Here is a 22,964-nt window from a genome sequence, read left to right as displayed (position 1 = left end):
ACGGGCTCACCACTCTCTGGGTGAAGAAATTTCTCCTCATCTCAGTCCTGAAAGGTTTACCCCGTATCCTTAGACTATGACCCCTGGTTCTGGATGCCCCCACCATCGGGAATATCCTTCCTGCATCTACCCTGTCAAGTCCTGTTCGAATTTAATAGGTTTCTATGAGATCCCCCCCCTCACTCTTCTGAACTCCAGCGAATATAATCCTAACCGACTCCATCTCTCCTCATACGTCAGTCCCACCATCCCAGGAATCAGTCTAGTAAACCTTTGCTGTACTCTATAGTAAGAACATCCTTCCAAAGATAAGGAGACCAAAACTGCACACAATATTCCAGGTGTGGCCTCACCAAGGCCCTGTATAATTGCAGCAAGACATCCCTGCTCCTGTACTCGAATCCTCTTGCTATGAAGGCCAACATACCATTTGCCTTTTTTACCGCCTGTTGCACCTGCATGCTTACCTTCAGCGACTGGTGTACGAGAACACCCAGGTCTCACTGCATATTCCCCTCTCTGTTTATAGCCGTTCAGATAATAATCTGCCTTCCTGTTTTTGCTGCCAAAGTGGATAACCTCACATTTATCCACATTATACGGCACAGTGGCACAGTGGTTAGCACCGCAGCCTCACAGCTCCAGCGACCTGGGTTCAATTCTGGGTCCTGCCTGTGTGGAGTTTGCAAGTTCTCCCTGTGTCTGCGTGGGTTTCCTCCGGGTGCTCCGGTTTCCTCCCACAGCCAAAAGACTTGCAGGTTGATAGGTAAATTGGCCATTATAAATTGCCCCTAGTATAGGTAGGTGGTAGGGGAATATAGGGACAGGTGAGGATGTGGTAGAAATATGGGATTAGTGTAGGATTAGTATAAATGGGTGGTTAATGGTCGGCACAGACCCGGTGGACCGAAGGGCCTGTTTCAGTGCTGTATCTCTAAATCTAAATCTATACTGCATCTGCCATGCATTAGCCCACTCACTCAACCTGTCCAAATCTCACTGAAGCTTCTCTGCATCCTCCTCACAACTCGCCCTCCCACCCAGTTTTGTGTCATCTGCAAATTTGGAGATACTACATTTAGTTCCCTCATCTAAATCATTAATGTATATTGTGAATAGCTGGGGTCCTAGCACCGATCCCTGCGGTACCCCACTAGTCAGAAAAAGACCCATTTATCCCTACTCTTTGTTTCCTGTCTGCCAACCATTTTTCTACCCATCGCAATACACTACCCCCAATCCCATGCGTTTTAATTTTACATGCTAATCTCTTATGTGGTTACATGCTAATCTCTTCTGACTCGGAGGCAAGAGCATAACTGACTGAGGTGCAGCTGACACTGCATATAGCTTGGACATTAGCCTGCATCTGTTTGTGCTCCATGGTACTGGGTTTTGGCATTCTCGCACTTTACTGTTATGGTCAGACTCCATTCACTTTCAAAAACATCGTGGTGTATTCTGCAGTTTCCTCTGAGGAAGTTAACAGTGTCCCAACTGATGTGACAAGTTTGCATATGTCTGCTGAGTTAATATCTGTATCACTGCACAATTTAACTCTTTGGTTCCCCAACGGTGCCATCAGTCGTCATATTTATTTTATTTATTTATTTATTGCAACTTGTAAGGTCATGCAGCATCTGTGGAGCGAGAAGCAGAGTTCACGTTTCAGGTCAATAGCCTTTCATCATCGACCTGAAACATTAACTCTGTTTTTCCCTCCACAGCTGTTGCCTGACCTGCTGAATAGTTCCAGCATTTTCTGTTTTTATTTCAGATTTCAAGCAGCTGCAGTATTTTGCTTTTAGCTGTAAAGCTTTCACCAAAGAGGAACTGTAGAAGTAGGGAATGTTATTTTTGATGCGGGGCTATTTTCAATCCTTTGATTTTAAAAAGAGGGTCCTGTTGGTACAGTCCTTTGGAATGCGACTTGATTTTTTTATATTGGTTTTGGTTCAGCATGAAACTGATTTTAAAGGGCAGTGCAATCAGCACACATACAGCAGAGAAATTTGAATCCAATGGTTAATGGAGATAACATTTGAAAACCACATTTTGTTTCAAGCAGCAACTAGTTACAGACTTACTTAAACAATTAACCTTGTGTGGCTTTGCATTAAATAGAATTTTCATCACAGCAATATAGCCTGTGGTTCCATGCTGGTATTTATACTGCACAAGAGCCTCCCACATTATCTCATTTCTATAACCATCTCCTCCTGCCCTTGCGTCCTCGTCTAGCTTCCCCTTAAATTTTTTTTTTTTTCCAAAATATACTTTATTCATAAAAATCTGTAAAAATTACATTGCCAAACAGTTTCCAAACAGCACGAAAAAATACAAACATTGCAAAAGAGATCAGTTTCTTTCAATAATGTCATGAGTTTCTTCCCAACCCTTCCGTTTCACAATTGTCATGTCAATTACAGTTTTACATTTACAGCAATTGAGAATATTAACGATACAGTTCGAGGGGCTTCCCATGGTTCCAGCCCCTCAGTCCAGCTTGGTGGGGGAACCTTACACTGTGGTCTTTCCCCATTGAGCCTTTGCTGCGGCTGCCCCAAGCTTTAGTGCGTCCCTCAGCACGTAGTCCTGGACCTTGGAATGTGCCAGTCTGCAACATTCGGTGGTGGACAACTCTTTGCGCTGGAAGACCAGCAAGTTTCGGGCCGACCAAAGGGCGTCTTTCACCGAATTGATAGTCCTCCAGCAGCAGTTGATGTTTGTCTCGGTGTGCGTCCCTGGGAACAGCCCGTAGAGCACAGACTCCTGTGTTACAGAGCTGCTTGGGATGAACCTTGACAAAAACCACTGCATCTCTTTCCACACCTGCTTTGCAAAGGCACATTCCAGGAGGAGGTGGGCGACCGTCTCTTCCCCACCACAGCCAACGCGGGGGCACTGTGCGGAGGGGGCGAGACTTCGGGTGTGCATGAAGGATCTGACGGGGAGGGCCCTTCTCACCACCAGCCAAGCTACGTCTTGGTGCTTGTTTGAAAGTTCTGGTGATGAGGCATTCCGCCAAATGTCTTTGACGGTCTGCTCGGGGAACCATCCGACAGGATCCACCATTTCCTTTTCCCGTAGGGCCTTGAGGACATTCCGTGCAGACCACTGCCTGATGGACCGGTGGTCAAAGGTGTTTTTCCGCAGAAACTGCTCCACGAAGGATAGGTGGTACGGCGCCGCCCAACTGCATGGTGCGTTCCGCGGCAATGTGACCAGGCCCATCCTTCGCAACACCGGGGACAGATAGAACCTCAGCACGTAGTGACACTTGGAGTTTGCGTACTGGGGATCTACACATAGCTTCCCCTTAAATGCATCATTGCTTTGTGCTTCAACTACTCTGCGCAGTAGCAAGTTCCTCATTCTCACCAGTCTTAATTGTTTTGGAGGAACACCCTTTATGTAAGCTTGTCCTGAAAAGAATGACAGCTTTTAAACGGTAATAGGCTCACATGACTTCCAGATGGCTTGATACTTTGAACAATGGACAGGAGGCAGCATCTTCTGACATATTGTCCAGTTTCTGAGGGGGAGGGGAATGTGGAAGGGGAGGTCTCGGTGGAGGACCAAGGAAAATTGGGGGGGGGGTGGGTGTTGGGCTTGGGCTTGGTGGGTGATTGTGTGGGTCTACAATTCAAACAAAAGGGTTGACTTTCTATAAGGGTTCTCATGCTCTCCTGCCATAATTTTGCCAGCGGAGGCAAATAAAAAGCCTTTTCTGACATTAGTCTCAACCTCCGACGATCAGGAGAGTGGATGCACCCTGTGAAAATTCTTCCCCAAACTTTAGGGGAAAAAAAGCTAGTTTTAAGGCAAGTTATTTCAAAAACTGTGTGGTATCAACATTACTCCTATCTGTACCTCAGCACAGGTTAACAGTCCATTGGCGCATCTTCAGTTTGGGTTCAAGATAAATTACCAGAGCATTTGAATTTGTATCTCTTGTCTGCTGGATGCCGTCTGGGACGGTTCAGTAGTGATCAAGATATCCTGGCTCATCCTGGGGTTAAGAAATACCAGGGTAGATTTCCCTCAATCCCAACTAGAAAACTGCCATCTAAGCACTGGGCACAGGATGGAAAATCATGTGGACAATGACCCCTTCCCCCCCCCCCCCCACCCCCAACTCTCTTTCCCTCCTTCCACTGCACCCAAGTGATACTTCAGGGCTCAGGATAGACTGTAATTTTATGAAAAGAGAAATTTTTCTTTAACCCTTTAGGAAACTTTCAGGAGGTCTCAGGGCCTGAGTCAACCATGGTTAAAAATGGATCAAAGTAAAACCAAACTGTGGTTCCTCAGAGGAAGGATTCACCTGTATTTTGTGGTTTTTAAGTTTGGCATAGGGGCCATCTTCTTGTCCTCCATTAGGGTTGCCAACGCTGCCTGGATTTATTCTTGGAGGTTTCATTACATGACCTGCATTCCTCCAACTGCCCTTCCCCTATTGGTCACCCAATATGTCCATCATGAACATCCTGGGAGTTACCATTGACGAGAAACTTAACTGGACCAGCCATATAAATACTGTGGCGAGAAGAGCAGGTGAGAGACTAGGAAGGTTGCAGGGAATAACTCACCTCCTGACTCCCCAAAGCGTGTCCATCAACTACAAAGCACAAGTCAGGAGTGTGATGGAATACTCTCCACTTGCCTGGATGGGTGCAGCTCCAACAACAGTCACTAAGGTCGACACCATCCAAGACAAAGCAGCTTGCTTGATTGGCATCCCTTCCACCACTTTAAACATTCACTCCCTCCACCACCGACACACAGTGGCAGCAGTGTGTACCATCTACAAGATGCACTACAGCAACTCACCAAGGCTCCTTCGACAGCACCTTCCAAATGTGCAACCTCTACCACCTCGAAGGACAAGGGCAGCAGATGCATGTGAACACCACCATCTGCAAGTTCCCCTCCAAGTCACACACCATCCTGACTTGGAACTATATTGCCGTTCCTTCACTGTTGCTGGGTCAAAATCCTGGAGCTCCCTAACAGCACTGTGGGTGTACTTACACCACATGGACTGCAGCGGTTCAAGAAGGCAGCTCACCACCACCTTCTCAAGGGCAATTAGGGATGGGCAATAAACGCTGACCTAGCCAGCGACGCCCACATCCCCGGAATGAATAACAAAGAATTGTCACAGTGCACCACCTTCCCAGCCAATGGGAAAGTAAACAGACTCCCCATTACTTAATTGGATGATTCTTGACTGTTGGTTTAACAGCCCTTCCCTATTGCCAACATTTTTAGAATTGATGAGCAACAGTGTTAGAAGGAACATTTTTTTTCCTATAAAGCCCCTATGATTATTCTCCTGGAGTCACTCGCAGCAGTGTCCAGGAGATGAATCTTTCACTGTTGGAGACTCCAGGGCAATTCTGGAGGTTTGGCACCCTATCCCCCAATTTGTACTTCACTCACAAAGTTCATCTGGGTTCATTAATAGATGTTTGCTGAACATTATCTCTTTGGTGCTGACTGTGTTTCCATGGAGGCCATAAAGCCCTGTCTCTATGTTAACAAAAGCACCTAGATATAAGGAAGCTTGACTTCCACATTATTTGTTACATTTGGTTGCAGGCATGAGCGGAATGTATAAACTGAGGCCGGTAAAGGAGACCATGTCGTCTATTAAAGCTCACTTGTGCACTGCTTCCTGCGCTCTTACAAATCTTTGATGGTGTCAATAAAATAAAAGTGCGATTTGTATTGGAGAATAAATGATAATTCATTCATTTTATGCTGAAGTCCTACCTACTTTTTGTGGGAAAGAGATTTGTGTTCAAAAGGCAGCTGTTTAAATTGTTCAGAATTGTTTTGCTCTCCTCCCAGTTTCCTCCCCACCCCAACATCTCCTGCGGTTGATGTTCGCTGAGCATGGCCCCCTCCCTTACTTGGCCAAAGTGGCCATTCTTCACAGAAGCTTAACTGTTGGGGGTGCTTTTCCACTGTGAGCCCAGTGCTGCCATCACGATCCAGCCGTGCAGGGTCAGAAATTGGTTATGGTCTGTTCTCTAAAGCGGGCCACCCCAACCGGGAGGCCTGAGGTTGGCCCTATGTTAGTCTGCGGGCCTTGTTAGTCATACTTATGGGGCCTGCAGGTGCTATCGTGCCTTTGCAGGCAGCTCACGCATTTTAAAGCATAGGCAAAGTCAAAAACAACAACTTGCATTTATCATAAAACGTTCCAGTGGCAGAGCAATTAAAATCAGAGGTGCGAAAGACGCCAGAGTTGGAAGAACTCGGGCCTGCCTTCTGCTCTGTTCATCCCATACCAGTTTCCTACAGGGGTCCTAAAACAGGCATAAGGGCCTGTCTCAGGTGCCTGTATGGGATGCCTTAAAAACAGCCAGCATGCTCTCACAGATCTGGCGCAGGCTCCATTTGTCAGCATTGCACCTGTTATATGCCCGACAAACGGGAGTAATGCATACCGATTTCTGCCCCGCAGTCTTCCAGGGAACACGGGACCACGTGTGCTGCGTATAAAGAAATCTTAAAACCTTTAATGACGACACCTAGTGCACAAAGAAAATCCTCCCCATGGTCGGGATCATGCTTCTTTGTTCCAGACTCCCCTTGCAATGGTCACCCCATCTCCTCAATCAATGGAACGAGAAATGGGTAAGGAAATTGCAGATGAAAATGTTTGTCCCAAGGCTCTTATTATTGGATGCCTCCTGCGTGAAGGAGAGGAGGTGGAGTAGGCTTGTATGCCAGGGACACCTGGGAAGGCAAAAGAAGTTGAGCCTGTGGGCAGGGAGACAGCTAAACAATGAACTACGTTGGTTAATACAAAAGGGGAGGAGCTAACTTTAGAGATTTACTACAGACCACCAGGTCAGATCAAGCAAGAAGACAGTTTGCTTCATGTCAACATGAGGATAACACAAATGGCAACAGGAAAATTAGAACCATAGAAACATTATGGCACAGAAGGAGGCCAGTCAGCCCATCGTGTCCGTGCCGGCTGAAAAACTAGCCGCCCAACCTAATCCCACCTTCCAGCACCTGGTCCACAGCCTTGCCGGTTACAGCACTTCAGGTGCATGTCCAGGTACCTTTTAAAAGAATTGAGGGTTTCTGCCTCCACCACCATTCCTGGCAGTGAATTCCAGACACCCATCACCCTCTGGGTGAAAACGTTTTTTCTCATGTCCCCTCTAATCCTTCTACCAATCATCTTAAATCTGTGTCCCCTGGTAATTGACCTCTCCGCAAGGGGAAACAGGTCCTTCCTGTCTACTCTATCTAGGCCCCTCATAATTTTGTACACCTCAATTAAGTCACCCCTCAAACTCCTCTTTTCTAAGGAAAACAACCCTAGCCTATCTAGTCTTTCCTCACAGCTGCAACTTTCAAGCCTTGGCAACATTCTTGTAAATCTCCTCTGTACTCTGTCCAGAGCAATTATGTTCTTCCTGTAATGTGGTGACCAGAACTGTACGCAATACTCCAACTGTGGCCTAACCAGCGTTTTATACAGTTCCAGCATTACATCCCTGCTTTTGTATTCGATACCTCGGCCTGGACAACGTATGCCAGCCAAGAGCGACGTCTCAATTCATTTCATCTTCGCTGCCTTCGGAGAATACTTGGCATCAGGTGGCAGGACTATATCTCCAACACAGAAGTCCTTGAAGCGGCCAACACCCCCAGCTTATACACACTACTGAGTCAGCGGCGCTTGAGATGGCTTGGCCATGTGAGCCGTATGGAAGATGGCAGGATCCCCAAAGACACATTGTACAGCGAGCTCGCCACTGGTATCAGACCCACCGGCCGTCCATGTCTCCGCTATAAAGACGTCTGCAAACGCGACATGAAATCGTGTGACATTGATCACAAGTCGTGGGAGTCAGTTGCCAGCATTCGCCAGAGCTGGCGGGCAGCCATAAAGACAGGGCTAAATTGTGGCGAGTCGAAGAGACTTAGTAGTTGGCAGGAAAAAAGACAGAGGCGCAAGGGGAGAGCCAACTGTGCAACAGCCCCGACAAACAAATTTCTCTGCAGCACCTGTGGAAGAGCCTGTCACTCCAGAATTGGCCTTTATAGCCACTCCAGGCGCTGCTTCACAAACCACTGACCACCTCCAGGCGCGTATCCATTGTCTCTCGAGATAAGGAGGCCCAAAAGAAAGAAAAGAAGAAAGACCTCGGCCAATAAAGGAAAGCATTCCATATGCCTTCAATTTTTTTTATTTTTGTTTACAATTGGAGAGATACCCAGTTCTGTTAAGGTACCTCTGTTTGGTACTAACATAAATCATCCAATAGAACGGATCGGCAGAGGCTGATGACATCACGCCAAACAATGGTATCTGACAGTATACTCAGAAAATAGAGAGTGTGACAGCCGTCCATAATATTTTTTCCCTGAACTGAAATTATATTAATGACTGACGCCAGTCAACTGATTATAAGTCAGGAATACGCAAGTGGTTTGGAATCTAAGTTGGTAAATGTATCTACTTCATTGCCCAGTGCACCACAGAAGCCATGAGAAGCAGTTGACTTCTTGACCTGGTAATGGTAAGTGACCCAGATAACAGGCCGGAAATGGAAGTCAGCAGCATCACCCATCAGAAGCCAGGCGAATCATTCTGAAAGGCTAAGTTCAAAGAAATAAGGATACAGCTTAAGCAAAGTTGACTGGGATAGGGCACGATTCTTTGAATGACACTTCAGTGGAAAGCACAGTGAAAACATTTAAAGGCTGAGCATGCAGGATGGATGCACACTGAGGATCAGCAAGTTTGGAATAAAAAAAAAAACCCTAAGTGCATTAATAAATTAATCAGAAATGAAATAAAGGGGAAAATTGACCTACAAATAATGCAGGAGGAAAGAGGAAAAGGAGCATTGACATGAATATAGGAACCTGTAGAAACATGTTAAAAAGGCACTGAAAGGAACAAAGAGAGATCTGGAAAAAACAATGCTGCAGACACATAACAGGCTAAAAAAGGAATTAAATCCCTACAGATAGATGGTGCTTATCCCAGACAATAACAACTTATATTTATATAGCGCCTTTAACATAATTAAACCATCCCCAGGGTGCTTCACAGGAGCATTATAAAACAAAGCATGACACTGAGCCACAAAAGGAGATATCAGGTCAGGTAAGACCAGAAGTTTGGAAAAGATGCAGCTTTTAAGGAGCATCTTAAAGGAGGAAAGCGAGGTGGAGAGGTATAGGGAGGGAATTCCAGAGCTTAGGGCTGAGGCAACTGAAGGTGCTGCCACCAGTGGTGGAGCGATTAAAATCAGGGATGCTCCAGAGGCCAGAATTAGAGGAGTGCAGCTATCTTGGAGGGTTGTGAGGCTGGAGGAGATTACAGAGATAGGGAGGGGCGAGGCCATGGAGGGATTTGAAAACAAGGATGAGAATTTTAAAATCAAGATGTTGCTTGACCGGGAGCCAATGTAGGTCAGCGAGCACAGGGGTGATAGGTGGACGGGACTTGGTGTGAGTTCAGACACAGGCAGCTGAGTTTTGGATGAGCTCAAGTTTATGGAGAGTAGAATGTGGGAGACCAGCCAGGAGTGTGTTGGAATAGTCAAGTCTAGAGGTAACAAAGGCATGAATGAGGGTTTCAGCAGCAGATCTGAGACAGGGGCGAAGTCAGGTGATGTTACGGAGGTGGCAGTCTTACTGATGGCACGGATATGAGATCGGAAGCTCATCTCGGGGTCAAATGTGACACTAAGATTGCAAACAAACTGGCTTAATCTCAGACTGTTGCCAGGGAGAGGGATGGAGTTGGTAGCTCGGGAACGGAGTTTAGAGCAGGGACTGAAAACAATGGTTTCAGTCTTCCCAATATTTAATTGGAGGAAATTTCTGCTCATCCGGTACTGGATGTCAGATAAGCAGTCTGATAATTTCGTAACAGTGGAGGAGTGGAGAGAGGTGATGGTGAGGTAGAGCCGAGTGTTGTCAGTGTACATATGAGAACTAACTGTATTTTTGGATGATGTTGCTGAAGGGCAACATGTAGATGAGAAATAGAAGGGGACTAAGGATAGATCCTTGGGGGACAACATAGGTAACAGTGTGGGAGCAGGAAGAGAAGCCATTGCAAATGATACTCTGGCCACAATTAGAGAGATAAGAAGGGAACAGTAAGAGTAGTCCCATCCAGTTGGATGACAATGGAGAGGCGTTGGAGGAGGATGGTGTGGTCAATCGTGTTAACGACAGGACAAGGAGGACGAGGAGGGAAAGTTTATCTTTGTCACAGTCACATAGGATGTCATTTGTGACTTTGATAAGAGCTGTTTCAGTACTGTGACGGGAAACCTGACTGGAGAGATTCAAACATGGAGTTCCGGGAAAGATGGGAATGGATTTGGGAGGCGACAACACGTTCAAGGATTTTGGAGAGGAAAAGGAGGTTGGAGATGGGGGCTGTAGTTTTCAAGTGCGGCGGGGTCAAGGGTTTGTTTTTTTTTTGAGGAGAGGGGTGATGACGACAGATTTAAAGGAGAGAGGGACAACACCTGGAGAGAGAGAATTGTTAACAATATTGGCTAACATGGGGAGCAGGAGGGGAAGTTGGGTGATCAGCAGTTTAGTGGGAATAGGATCAAGGGAACAGGAGGTGGGTCTCCTGGACAAGATGAGCTTGGAGTGGGCATGAGGGGAGATGGGGGAGCTACTAAAGGAAGATGCAAGTTCAGGGCTAGGGCGGGGTGGGGGGCAGAGCCTTAGAGGAAGTTTGGCCTGGTGGGCTAGTGGAAGGGAGGGATACAGCAGGCAGATACAGACCCATTAATCTTGTTTGACACTGTGTAACATAAAGGAAACACTGAAGAGTGAAATTGATGATTACCTATAATGATCTAGCTTATAACAACAGTCATGTTTGGTATCATTGGCAAAAATTTTGAAATTTTACTCCATATTCCATTGTCCAAATCATTTATATATAGCAAAAAGCAGTGATCCGAGCACTGACCTTGGGGAACACTACTGTCTACCATCCTCCTGTCTGAAAAACAACTATCTACCACAACTCGCTCTGTCCTTAAGCCAATTTCTTATCCAATTGGACACTGACCCTCCTTTTCCATGAGCCTCAATTTTGTTAACCAGCCTTTTATGTGGTAGTTTGTCAAACACTTCCTTAAAATCCATATAAACAACATCCATTGCATTCCCTTCATCAACCTTCTCTGTCACGTCATCAAAAATTCAATTAGATTAGTCAAACATGATTTTCTTTTACAAATTAGGGTGGTGCAGTGGTTAGCACCGCAGCCTCACAGCTCCAGGGACCCGGGTTCGATTCTGGGTACTGCCTGTGTGGAGTTTGCAAGTTCTCCCTGTGACCGCGTGGGTTTTCGCCGGGTGCTCCGGTTTCCTCCCACAGCCAAAGACTTGCAGGTTGATAGGTAAATTGGCCATTGTAAATTGCCCCTAGTGTAGGGAGGTGGTAGGGAATATGGGTGATTGCTGTAGGGTTAGTATAAATGGGTGGTTGTTGGTCGGCACAGACTCGGTGGGCCGAAGGGCCTGTTTCAGTGCTGTATCTCTAAAAAAAAATCCATGCTGTCACTCCTTAATTAACTCAAACCTCTCCAACTGCTTGTTAATTTTTTTTCCCCTGATTATTGCCTCACTGATGTTAAACTGACTGGGCTATAGCCTCGAGGAATGTCCTTACACCCTTTCTTGAATAAGTGTGTCACAACTGCCACTCTCCAATCCTCTGGCTCCTCCCCCCCCCCATATCTAGGGAAGATTGGAAGATTATGGCAAGCCCTTCCGCTATCTCCACTCCCACTTCCCTTAGCAACCTGGGATGCAAGCCATCCGGATGAGGCAACGGGAGGAATTTTATGCTCTCCTGCACAGCAGGGAGAGCATATAATCAGGTGGAATGATGGCGGGAGGGAACCCCTACCACATTCCCGCCTGCGCCAAAATTGTCTGGAGTGGGAGGGCCTGTGAACGACCTTCCTGCCCTGCTGCCAATTAATGCCCAATTAAGGGCTTCATCCCGCTGCCACGGGAAGTAGCCCAGTGGTGGGCGGCCCTGTCGCTGCATGGGGAGCACAACACGATAAAACATGCGGGCCGCTTTCTGGCTCCGGTGATGGGGAGGGGGGTGGGTCCCTTGCTAAAAGGCACTTAGTGCCTGAATGAGGGACCCGGGATTGGGAAGGTGGGGGTTCTGCTGAGAGCCACCCACCCCTGCCCTTGCTACCGACCCCCCCTACACTCCCCCGTGACCACCACTTTGTGCCACCACTCCCGCCCTGCCCTACCTGTGGCCTGGGTCCAGTGCTGTTCCTGCACCTTGGGTGGGTGCTCCGCAGTGGCGCTGCTCAGTTAAAGAGGGGCCGGCCTCTGTTTACCCAACAGCTCTCAGAGGGCAGGACTTCTGTCGCAGGGGTACTTGATCCCATGGAAGGCCTAATTGGCACTAGATTCAGCGGCTCCTCCCACAGAAGAGGCAATGTGGGGTTCTCGGCATCATTTTTTCTGGACATCGAGACCCCCGTTGCCCGGATAAAATCCCGGCCAACTTGTCCACTCCAAAGATAGCCAGCCTTTCTAGTATCAATTTCGAATTTTCACCCTATCTGTTACCTCTCGCATCTCCGCTTTGACTGATATTTTATCAGCATCCTGTTCCTTAGTAAACACCAATACAAAGTGCTCATTAAGTATTCTAGCCTTGCCCTGCATCTCAAAGCACATATCACCCTTATTCTAATGTAAAGTCGTGCTTCTCTCTCAAGGTCATCCTGAATGAATGCATTTGTTCAACACATGCCATTACTCTCACTCAGGTCTCTTCTTTCCCTCCTTGGAGGAGAAGGGAGCACAGAACACGAGGAAGAGGCAGAGACCCAGAAGTGGCCCTCCAGCCATCTCACACATGACAGCTGCAGAGGAGGTGGTGCTGGATATCAGTGGAGTCTCGGTGTGTTTGGCCGCCAGAGATGGGGGCCTCCCAGTTACCTGGTGACAGAATTAAATATCAGACAGTCACATGACATATAATGCTTGGTCATGTTGACTTGATGTCAGCAGCCAGTGAATTATGGTCATGTGCATCATGATCACTGAAAACATTGTTACCATGACCGTTCTAATTAATGTCTTTAATCTCTCGCAGAGTCTTCAAGAATCCTGCAGGAGTGGTGCTGGAGGATGATGATGGTTCCTCAGAGGAGGTCACTCACTCTGAGGTTGCACCATCACAAGACTCATGTAGACCATGCACCAGCTCAGAAACTCACACTTCAGTGGGACCAGTAAGGAAGAGGGTTGGGTTTTCACCTGGTGACTCACACATCACAAGAGAACAAGAGCAGATGGTGGAGACAGAGCCAGCAGTGGAGAGTCCACCTCAGAGGCCACAGGACAATCCAAGCTCTGCTCAACTGATGCAGTTGCTGCATCTCGGGGGGGCAGGGGGGGGGGGAGGAATTATTCAGTTTAAAACCCTACCTACTTCCCTAGTTATGCGGCTCGCTAGAACACTGGCCCCAGCACGGTTTAAGGGGTAGACCGGGCCTGGATGGGTGCAGCTCCAACAACACTCAAGAAACTCGACACCATCCAAGACAAAGCAGCCCGCTTGATTGGCACCCCATCCACAAACATTCACTCCCTTCACCACTGACGCACAGTGGCAGCAGTGTGTACCATCTACAAGATGCACTGCAGCAACGCACCAAGGCTCCTTAGACAGCACCTTCCAAACCTGCCTCTCACAGGGCCTTCAAGAGTCCTGCAGGAGGTGGTGCCTAGAAGGACAAGGGCAACAAATGCATGGGAACACCACCACCTGCAAGTTCCCCTCCAAGTCACACACCATCCTGACTTGAAACTACATCGCCGTTCTTTCACTGTCGCTGGGTCAAAATCCTGGAACTCCCTTCCTAACAGCACTGTGGGTGTACCTACCCCACAAGGACTGCAGCGGTTCAAGAAGGCAGCTCACCACCACCTTCTCATGGGCAATTAGGGATGGGCAATAAATGCTGGCCTGGCCAGCGATGCCCACATCCCATGAATGAATTTTTAAAAATGGTATATCCACCATTTTCCCCAGTACTGGTGCCAGTGCTTCACAAACCGGAACCCACTTCTCCTACACCAGTCTTTGAGCCACGCATTAATTTCTCTAATATTATTTGCTCTATGCCAATTAGCATATGGCTCAGGTAATAATCCAGAGATAATTACCTTTGAGGTTCTGCTTCTTAATTTGGCAGCCACTGGTAAAGCATGGGCCACTGGTAAAGCATGGACACCAGGCCCACTTGGCAGCAGGTCTTCTTCCAGCAAGCTGCAAAATGTCTGCCACCACATAGGCCTCCCTGTGTTCCAGATCACAGATGTAGATCAGATAGAGTCATTGAGAGATACAGCACTGAAACAGACCCTTTGGCCCACTGAGTCTGTGCTGAACATCACCCACCCATTTATACTAATCCTACATTAATCCCATATTCCCTACCACATCCCCACCATTCACCTGCCACCTACCTACACTAGGGGCAATTTACAACAGCCAATTTACTTATCAACCTGCAAATCTGTGGCTGTGGGAGGAAACCAGAACACCCAGCAGAAACCCACATGGTCACAGGGAGAACGTGCAAACTCAGCACAGGCAGTACCAGAACGGAACCTGGGTTGCCAGAACTGCGAGGCTGTGGTGCTAACCACTGCGCCACGCTGATGTACAAACTTCCAAAGTTATTAAAGTCACTTCTCAGTATAAGTACTGTGAGCAAAATCCTTCACCCAAGCAGGCTGCACTTATTGGTATATTTCCTTGTCACGTCTTCAGCCCCCTCAATTGCTGCTGTGTTCTTGCCTTGCTTTCACCAGTGAGTCCCAAGAAAGCCAGGAAACATGTGGCTCCACAGTTAAATTCCAAAAGCCATGTTAATATCACTGTAATCGAGCGATTAATGTATTGAAATTGACAACCTGCTTCTCCCGAGGGGGGAGGGTCATGCACTATCTTCCCCAAAGCTGAACAGAATCCCTGCAGTCCCTAACTTTCCACTGCTTGAATTGATGCAGAAATAACACTGCAGTAATTTTAGAGAGTACTGAACTTCCTGCCTGTTGACTGTGTGATTTTCTGCTATTCTGAGTAGCAAAAGAGAAAGAAACTCCAGCTGCTGGCAGAAGGAGCAGGTGTCATTTTGAGTCATACCCCTCAATACTACCCTTCTTACAAGGGCCCAGGCCAAATGTAGCAACTAAACGACAGAATAAAACAACCCTTGATTTAACACAGAAACGTTCTAATGCACTATCGGCAGCTTGGTTAATGCTGAATGGTTTAAGGGTTCCCGCAAGGCCCAGGAATGTTCCAAGTAGGTGTCTCACTAAAGATATCTGAGGTGACAATCTGCATTTATGAGTGTTCCCCAGAGTGAGGGATCACTTGTTGTGAGAGACGGTCCTTTTTCAGCAGACAGGTGGTCTCGAATGACCGGTCCCTCTGTACATGGCCAAAACCATAGAAAACAAGTCAGAAGAGATCATGGTCACACTGCTACAGGGCTCTGAACAGACTGCACCTTCAGTACAGTGTCTGGTTCTGGTCATCGAGACACAAGGGAGAAGTGCAGGATTTGGAGGCAGTGCAGCAAAGAACCACAAGGCTGATGACCAGTGTCAGAGGCCCAAGGAATTGGTGGAAAAACTATGCCCTTTAGCTACTCCTGGCAATGGGATGGATGGAATATTGCAGTCAGTCTCACAAGGCCCCATTGGTGCCAATCAGGCCTTGCGTGCATATACAGAAATTGTGGTACTGGTCTGGAATCCTTAAAGGGACGGGGATTGTGGTGTCGGGCTGTTAATTGCATGGGCTCCGTTAAATAGAATTGGTGGGGGATGGGGGGGGGCTCCAAATGGCCGAGGCAGGGTTCCCAATGCCTTTTTGACTCGGTGCCAGAAGCCCCACAGGCTCCACTAAATTCTGCATTCTCACAGTGTGACTTGTTTGGACTTGTCAGAGGCAGAGTGGGGGCAATGTAAAGTGCTGGGAAGGGGGTCTCAGGCTTGCCCCTTCCTCTTATTTGATCGCAAGAGGGTTTATTCCTTTTAAAAGTCTAAGGTAAGTTTCCAACTGATGAAATTAATATTTCCCATTTGGCAAATAGGGTTTTCCTGACACCTCCATACCACGCAGAATGAAATGCAACGATGGGAGCATTTCATGAAAGGGATGGAAAAGAAAAGGAGGAAAACACACATTCATTCTCATTCACTTCCCAAATTCACTCATTAATCTTCGAATTTCTGCAGCTTCTTTTTCTCTGCAACAGCATTGCTGAGTTAATTTTTTGGAGTTTTGTCTGGAATGGTCACGTGTTGTCAAATGGGGTTAGGGTTTCTCTGGTATCAATTTGTAATACTCTGGAGAGGTGCATCTCAATAAACAGTTGGCTGTTGGTGCAACTGGGGTCTGCAAATTTCCACTATTGTTTGAGGCATGTTCTCCTGTATATACAATCTTTAACCCTCAACTGCTGTTTTTGGAACACGTGGCTTTAACCATGCAGGTTCCAGTACCTTGATAATTTTCCTCCCTATGGTGGTAGTGGGCAATAAATTGGTTTTAAGTCCCTGTGAGGTGGCTGAGATTTCCTCTGGGTCCTTGTTCTTGCTGAATTTGTAATTGAAATTGTTGGGTTTGATTAGCTTTGGGTTTGGGCCCTGTGATCATTGGGTTCTTCAGTGGGTAGGTCCACCCTGACCTTACTTTTAGTTTTCTGGTGAGTCATACAACTGCTGTTCACTTTAGGGCATTTTTGTTTCCCTCTACTCTTTACTGTGGGGAGGGTATCTTTGCTAATTGCCCCCATGTCCTGTGGGACATTCCTGCTCGCAGGTATCTGTTCAGCTTTCACTGCACTATTCTGCGGCACTTCGACTAAGTGAGGTATCGTTCTCACTGTTGGTTTGCCTTTTTGGGAACTTTCCTTGTCCCTGAAGGTTTCTGTAAATGCTGTTAGCAGCCTGCGTAGGCCTGTATTTACATAGGAGGGTGTGGAGTCTAATTTTTCCACTTCCTCATTAGTAACTCATTCTTCAAATAGTAATTCTCTGGGACTTTCCTCTGCTTCAGTTCGGTTTGTGCTGTCTGTGATAACCTCTTTTTGTTAAATTTTCCATCACCCACAGCAGTATGTTCATTGGGTCTTACTGCTGCGATTAAAGCCACAGCCTATTCTGCTGTGCTTTCTATCAGGGCCCCTTCTCCTGCACAGGTCTGGTGTGCCCTGTTTGCTGAGCCTCAACGAGGGAAAATCAGTTTAACCCAGCCTTTGGGTCCTCTAACTTCCCAAAGAAGGTTTCAGACAATCAGACAGTAGGGTCATCTGTCTGCAGTGCCAGTTCAGCCGCCTCTGATTTGGTTTGGTCATGGACCGAGTCACCACATAGGGAGAATGCCGGGGACCGTCTCCTGCAACTGTTCTATCTCTCTTACCTCTTTCGGTCTCTCTAAAACTATTGGGGAAGCTACCGCCTTCGCTCCCACCAGATCATTACCTAGGAGCAGGTCAACCCCATCCACAGGCAAACTAGGGACAATCCCCATAGTCACTGGTCCTGAAACTAGGTCGCACTCCAAGTGCACCCGGTACCATTCACTAGCACCCAAGCATTCACTGCACTCTCTGGGAGAAAGGTCATGCCTTTTCCCAGCAGAAGGGATCTCGTGGCTCCAGTATCCCGGAGTATGACTATGGGCTTGCTTGCCCCACCCAAGGGGTATAAGGTCACCTTTCCTTGGGATACTGATAACCTTCAGGGATTTTGTTAAATTTTCCATCACCCACAGCAGTATGTTCATTGGGTCTTACTGCTGCGATTAAAGCCACAGCCTATTCTGCTGTGCTTTCTATCAGGGCCCCTTCTCCTGCACAGGTCTGGTGTGCCCTGATTAATACTGCAGGCTTTCCCCGTAGTTTCCAGCAGTCAGCTCGGAGGTGACCTGCCTTGTTACAGTGGAAACACACAAGTCTCCGGATCTCACTCCTGCTCTCAGCACTATCTTTTTGGCTTGAGGAGGCCCCCACCGCCTCCATGTCTGTCCAGCTTTCCTTTCTTGCCCAGACTGCTCGGGCTCCTATCGCCCTCCCACCTTTTATGTTTTTCGGGGTTGTGGGGGTGACTAGGAAACAGTTTTCCTTGGCGTAAGGACTTATGCACAAGGGTGAATTCATCATCCAGCATTGCAGCCTGCCTGGCTCTTTGAACCTTTTGTTCCTCTACGTGAGTTTTAATAGAAAAGGGAAGTAATTTTTTAAACTCCTCAAGAAGAATCCCCTCTCTGAGGTTTTCATATGTGGGCTGTACCTTAAGTGCCCTTATCCACTGGTCAAAAGCAAGATGCTACCTCTTTCAAAGTCGAGGTAAGTTTGGTCAAGCTGCTTCTGGAGCGTTCGGAATTTCTGGCGATATGCTTCCGGTACGAGCTCATATGTCCCGAGGATAGCATTTTTAGTCAATTCATAATCTGATGAACTTTCATCTGACAACAGTGAATAAACCTCATGGGCTTTTCCTGTTCGCTTGCTTTGTAACAACGGGGTCCAGCTGTCGGCCAGCCATTTCAGCTGTCTTGCAAGCTTTTCAAAACTGGCAAAAAATGCTTCAACATCTCCCTCATTGAACTTTGGCATCAACTGGGAGAACTTTAAGAGCTCAGCACCAGGCCCTGAGCTAGAGGTAGCTTCCTCACTAGCCATGCGTTCACAAGGGGTATTGTGGCACCCCGTAATTAATTCAAGCCACCTTAGCTCTCTTTCCTCCTTCTCCTTCTGGAAAGTTCTCTCTTTCTTCCCTTTCTTTTTCCCTTTCTTGATACTCTCGCTCTGCTCTTTCTCTCTCTGGAATTCCTCTGTTTTAATTGCATTTTTGCTAACATTATCCTGTCTGTTTCTGGATCTTCAAGTTCAAGTGAAAATTGGTTGGCCACAAGTCTTAGGATTTCAGATTTCTTAGCTTTTGCATGGAAAATAATCCCTAACTGCCCAGCTACATTCCTCAACTCTTCAACTTGTCCCAAGTTACTTCACCCCAGCTTGGGAAGATGCTGGCCTCGGATGTGGACATGTGATGTTTCCACTCTGGCATCAAAACCAAAAGAAAACCTGTATTGCAGGGTTTTTTTTGAAATTTTGATTTGGATCAATTTGGTTTCCCACTTCCAATTTCTTGTTTGTCATTGGATTATGATCCCAGACTATAGCCCCCAAATTTCTGTTATGGCCAGGTGAGGAAGGGGTCTCAGGCTCCCCTCTTGCCCCTTCCTCTTATTTGATCTCAACAGGGTTTATTCCTTTTAAAAGTCTCAGGTAAGTTGCAGAGACAGGGAGTATTGAGGCCATGGAGGAGTTTGAAAACAAGAATGAGAATTTTAAAATCGAGGCGTTGTCGGCCAGGAGCCAATATAGGTTAGTGAGGACAGTGGGGTTGGATGAACAGGACTTGCCACAAGTTGGGATACGGATAGCAGAATTTCAGATGAGGACGTTCAGGGGATGGAGGATGTGAAGCCAGCCAGGAAAGCACTGGAATAGTTGGGGTAACAATGGTACAAATGAGGGTGTCAGCCAGAGATATTGGCCAGGAGGGGGGTGGAGTCAGTGGCTAGGGGACTGAAGGCAATAGCCACAACATTCGGATGTGAGTGCCTGTTTTTTGGGTGCTACGAGTGGTCTTAGGGGTCCAAAATGGTATGCGCGGTGTACGTGCGCACACTTTTCGTGTGAGCTGTGCTGCAGGCCATTTTGGTCAGAGAGTTGGAAAGTGTCCAATGAAAATGTGCAGAGTAGGCACTAATTTGATGTCAGCTCTGCCATTTTGGAGCTCAACTTCCCAGCTAATGTCCTCTCAAACATGCCCAAATGAACACACATTCACAGGATCGACTCCCTATAGGCTCTATTTAAAGGATTGGTTGATGATTAATTTCTACTGGCTCTTGGTGTGTTTATAAAAATCATTGGTAGTTTTTAGAATTCTTTCAAGTTGACCAAAATCTACAGGGAGTGGTGTGGCAGGTCCCAAAGGACTTTGCCCTGACTTCAAGGCTTCTGTGCAAACCACTTTCTCCCTGACTCGGGTGCAGTAATAAGCATTCCCTTTGGACTTCGGCATGACAGGGAGAATGAGCAGAGACGGAACAGGGCAAGGCAAGCTGCTGGAAAAGGGAGGAGGAAAAGGGCTCTCAGCAGGTTGTTGTTCAGGGGGCATTTCTCCTGCCTGAACGCTAGCGTGGAACAGTGCATCTGATGTCTGTGCTTCACTAAGGATGTCCTCTTCTGCAGGTAGAACTGCAACCGAGAGCAGGGCAAAGATGGCATTGCCAGTAGCTGTGAAGGTGACCGTGGCCATGAACTTCTCTGTGTCGGGTTCCTTCCAGGCTGGAGCAGGCAATATTTGCAACATTTCCCAGTTTTCCATCCACCATTACATAAGGGAGGTCACTGAGGCTCTGTATTCCAAGAGAGCTGTATATATTTCATTCTATCTTGGCTGAGAGAAACAGACAGAGTGAACATTCATCTTCGTGAGGATTGCAGGTTTTCCCATAGCGCTGGGTGCCATTGACTGCATGCACATCGCATTGCAGAGGCCGCATTTCAACTCCGAAATGTAACGTATGCAAAAGGGATTCCACTCCCTCAACGTCCAGCTGGTGTGTGAGCATATGCAGAGAATCATACAGGTCAATGTCTGGTATCCTGGCAGCAGTCATGATGTCGTCATTCTGTGGCCATCTGCATTTGAGCCATCACAGTAAAACTAAGGGTAGCTACTGAGCAAGGTGGGACATCTGCATGCCACCTGGCTCATGATTCTGGTGTGCTACCATGTGCACATTTGGGCAACATGCATACAAAAGCCATGCTGCCACACAAAATATCATAGGGCACATCGGTGGCATGCTAAAACCATGCTTCTGCTCCCTGGACCGCTCTGGAGGAGCCCTGCAGTACTTGGCAGAGCGGGTGTCAAGATTCCTGGTGGTCTGCTGCATTCTGCACAATCCCGCCATCAGGACTATAAAGTGACTAGCTGGAAGAGGAGGAAGGGAGGAGGCAATTAGCGCAGCCCTTTTCCAACCAGGCTGTCTGACTCATTGACTGTGATACCAGTAAAATCAACCTCAATTCTTCATTCATTGACAGTCCCGCTCCTTACCTCCCCTCTGTCACTGACCATCACAGCATCCACTTGGCCACAATGCAAAATTAAAAGCCACCACAAAATAAATATTCCCAGCCAAAGATATCAATCAAATCATGCCATATTACACAGAAACATCAACTGATCACCCTTGTGCATTTTCTTAGGGTGCCTGCCTTTGCCTGGCCTAGTGCTCCTACGCAGTGCTACCCCAGTGCTTGTAGCATGGCTGGTGGAAGGCTGCTGAATTTCAGTCTGGGAGACCGCAGATGGTCTTGAAGGATGACCTCGAACGGCTCGGACCTTAGAAGGCCCGGCTTTGGACTGCACCAGCTCAGCATGGGCACCAGCAGTTTGGGCTGGCTGGTTGACACGTGACAGCAAGGGCACTGGCGGAGTGGCAGGGGTGGGAGGACGAATGCTGTCATCCTGAGGGAGGACAGGTGGTTTGTGCTCCACGGAGACACTGCCACTCCTACAGGGCAACACCTCAGCAGTCCTAGTAATCTTTTGGAGGAGAGATTGCTGGACGGCTGAGAGGCTGAAAGCCCCTTTGAGCACTGGTATCCGCAGCCATGATGGCAGCAGTCTGATCCTCCAGTGCAGCACTCAGACCCTGGGTGGCTTCTGCTGCTGTTGCAATGAAAGCTGAGACATCGGCCATTCGATACTGCATCACGGTCGGGTTCACAAGAGTGCTAATGGAGTTGGCTACCACTTCCATGCTGGAAAGGATGAGCTCCAATCTCTGTACAAAGCCCTGTGCCAAGTTGATGCTGGACTCCTCCATGCTTCTTGTCATTGCGTGCAGGCCTTCTGGCAGACCTGCCAATGTACCAGGCATTTCATTGTGCATAACCATCAGCATTCTTCTATCAGTAGCCCAATTGAATTCCTCGTCTGAGTCCTCTGCAGCAGAACCCGTGTGCAACCTTACCCTCCGGTAAGCTGGCACCGGCGCTACCCTTGTCCCCTGCCCTGGCTGCAGGCCACACGTGCCCTGTGACTGACCACGTGCAGCCCTCTAAATTACACACTACCCCCAATCCCATGCGCTTTAATTTTACACGCTAATCTCTTATGTGGGACTTTGTCGAAAGCCTTCTGAAAGTCCAAATAAACCACATCCACTGGCTCCCCCTCATCAACTCTACTAGTTACATCCTCGAAGAATTCTAGTAGATTTGTCAAGCATGATTTCCCTTTCGTAAATTCATGCTGACTCTGCCCGATCCTACCACTGTTCTCCAAGTGCTCTGCTATAAAATCTTTGATAATGGACTCCAGAATTTTCCCCACTACCAACATCAGGCTGACTGGTCTATAATTCCCTGCTTTCTCTCTACCTCCCTTTTTAAATAGTGGGGTTACATTAGCTACCCTCCAATCTGTAGGAACTGTTCCAGAGTCTATATAATCTTGGAAGATGACCACCAATGCATCCATTATTTCTAGGGCCACTTCCTTAAGTACTCTGGGCTGCATACCATCAGGCCCTAGGGATTTATCGGCCTTCAATCCCATCAATTTCCCCAACACCATTTCTCTACTAATACTGATTTCCTTCAGTTCCTCTCTCTCACTAAGCCCTGTGTTCCCCAACATTTCTGGTATGATATTTGCGTCCTCCTTTGTGAAGACAGAACCAAAGTATGCACTTAGTCGGTCAGCCATTTCTTTATTCCCCATAATAAATTCCCCTGTTTCTGACTGTAAGGGACATTTGTCTTCACCAATCTTTTTCTCTT

The 22,964-nt window shown here is 47.5% G+C and overlaps 1 protein-coding gene across 1 annotated transcript in view; it reads right to left on the bottom strand.

Moving 5' to 3' along the window:
* Nucleotides 1-22,964, bottom strand: part of slc26a10 (solute carrier family 26 member 10) — a 249,493-nt gene that overhangs the window by 11,229 nt on the left and 215,300 nt on the right. The window lies entirely within an intron of this gene.

Source organism: Heterodontus francisci, chromosome X (assembly GCF_036365525.1).
Source record: "Heterodontus francisci isolate sHetFra1 chromosome X, sHetFra1.hap1, whole genome shotgun sequence".
Taxonomy (NCBI): Eukaryota; Metazoa; Chordata; class Chondrichthyes; order Heterodontiformes; family Heterodontidae; genus Heterodontus; species Heterodontus francisci.
The sequence above is the reverse complement of the archived record's forward strand: the minus strand, read 5'-3'. Positions and strand labels throughout refer to the sequence as shown.